The following is a 2,445-nucleotide window of genomic DNA, read 5'->3' as shown; positions in this document are numbered from 1 at the left end:
AAAAAAAAAAAGGGTAAAAATGTGTAAGATCCAATGAGGACTAGGTGTAACTTTGAAAGTATACACTGCCACAACTGCCAATGACTATATCATGGATTCTGGTAATCATACCAAGACCTGCTCCTTTACTTCTGGAATTTACCAGTAAAATTATGTTTTGTTGTGATTTGCCTTTGAATTTATTTGGATGAAAAAATAGATAAATGAAGAAAAATGAAATTAAATGCTAAATTATTATTTTTATCTGCAATAAAGCTGAATTTTGGTGCCATATTATTTTCTAGATTTATTTTCCTAAGGTTTATTAATGTACTGGCCTTGTCTATTAGGAAATTTTTCTTGATATACATCAATGAATGCCCCTAGAGTAAGATCCAATCTATATTGCCTCTTCAATGCATTTGGCAAGTACTCTATTTGTAAATGTCATTTACTGTTACATGGCCTTTGCCATTCTGTCCTTGTAAATTTCTTGCCCACATCTCTATCACATTGCATTGGATTATTTTTTAAATAAGCACAACTTTGCTGATAGATCGGGAGACATATACCTTAGAGCCAGGCCCTAGATCACTAGCAATATCAGATGATAATAATAGTAATGTAATACTAAAAAGAGCTTTTTCTTGAGCTTTTAGTAAGTAGCAGTCCTTGTGCCAAGCATTTTGCAAGGTTCATATGATTTATTTCTCACAACAGCCCCATAAGGCAGGAATTATTGTTATTAATATTTTATAGATGAGAAAACTGAAGCTTTTATTAATACATAATCTTAAGTGTCTTGTCCACAATCACAGTTAATAAGTAAAGAAGTTGTTTTTTGTTTTGAAAGTCTAATTCTGATGTCTTTGCTCCGAATTGCTGTTTGCCGAACAAATGAGGAAATAGCATTCCATGTTTACTCTTACTGTTATTTCCTTTCTTGGAACTCCTACCACAGTTAGAGTCAGTATCATAAAGTTTACTGTTAATTTTCTAATTGTTTCTATGATCTTTTATGAATTGCTAACTTAATTCAATGCTATTCCATTATCAGGAAGAAAAATAAATACTCTCTGAACATATGATTTTTCTTTCTCATAAATTCAGTGAAGCTTTTTTTTAAAGCAGCCAACCTGCATGTGGTGGTGCTGTGCTAAAATTTTTCTTACAAATACTTGTTAGACACTTCTTTCCCTTAGTTCCACAAATTACTTGACATAACAGAGGAGTACCACTTACAGAATTAGAGTGCTGGGTAAGGGTCAAGTTTCTGTCACTTACTAACTGTATGACTCTAGATAAGTAGCATAACCAGTCTGAACCCCCATTCCCTCATCTATAAAATAAACATAACAGTCTTCTAGTGTCCAGCTTACAAGGTTGTTATAAGGATTCAATGAAAGAACCCATGGGGCTCTCAGCACAGGTCCTGGAACATAGCGAACCCTTGAGAGAGTTTAGCTGTTATCATTATCACTGTTACCATCATCCAACCTACGCTTCACAACACTATTTTTATATTTACCTATTTCCCTAGAAATATTTATGTGAGTCAAACTAATCTCTTTGGTTAGACCTCCTTTGTTACCAAAGGGGGGCTGTACAACCGCCAGCCCAGGTGTTCGCGTGATCAAAGGCAATTTAAGAAAACAGAGTTCAGCAAGCTCACTCAGGGATCGAAATCCTGAATCCTGTTTCACAAATGTGCTCGCTCATTAGGTGAAATCAGCTCTTTCACATATCCCTCAAGTTAGTTTCTTGGAATGAAAACGTTACTATAATTTTCATTTTGGATTCAAGATTAAAATATATTACATATATTAGTAGTTTCTCTATCCTGATTGCCTACTTGTGAGAGAAACCCAAAACCTTCGTATCCTTCCTGTGTGCTATTGCCTTACCTTCACTTGGAGAAAGAGGAGATCGTGTCTGCTACTTCTAGAACTGGCAGTCTTCAAAAAGTTGCCCTCTTTTTCTGTAGCACCTGCCTTAAACCTATAAAAGGATCTCTGACCATGTCAGAAAAATAAAATTCCTGCCTTGGGGAAAGCAGTCTGTGGCTCCATCTCCATCTTGTCTGTGGACTAGGCCTGGCAGTCACATCTATTGTGACTGTTACATCAACTGCGGTGGAGCCCCAGATGGTAGTTCACGTGTGTTGGGGGGAAGTTACGCCAGCTTGCCTTTGGGAGACTGTTCCCTTTTTCCAGGGGGAATGGGGAAGGCGGTGCATCAAGTTTATTCAATCTTAGGCAAATGCAATATGCATATTCCCTTAATAGTGGTAAACATGGAAGTTATTACTACTTTAGCTACTCCAGAGATATACGCGGATTATCACAAAAAGAAGAATTTTTTATTGATCGTCAAAAAGAAAGGAGAAACTTTCATTTTTTCTCTTAAAGGTATAGAAGTTAAATTTATGCCAGTAGATGGAAATGAATATTTTGTGAACTATGTCTT

At 36.0% G+C, this 2,445-nt stretch overlaps 1 protein-coding gene across 1 annotated transcript in view; it reads right to left on the bottom strand.

Annotated features, from left to right (window-relative positions):
* SCN2A (sodium channel, voltage gated, type II alpha subunit) overlaps positions 1-2,445 on the bottom strand; it is a 155,294-nt gene that overhangs the window by 53,979 nt on the left and 98,870 nt on the right. The window lies entirely within an intron of this gene.

Source organism: Propithecus coquereli, unplaced genomic scaffold (assembly GCF_000956105.1).
Source record: "Propithecus coquereli isolate 6110/MARCELLA unplaced genomic scaffold, Pcoq_1.0 Scaffold49, whole genome shotgun sequence".
NCBI lineage: Eukaryota > Metazoa > Chordata > Mammalia > Primates > Indriidae > Propithecus > Propithecus coquereli.
This window is presented reverse-complemented; position numbering and strand designations above follow the sequence as displayed.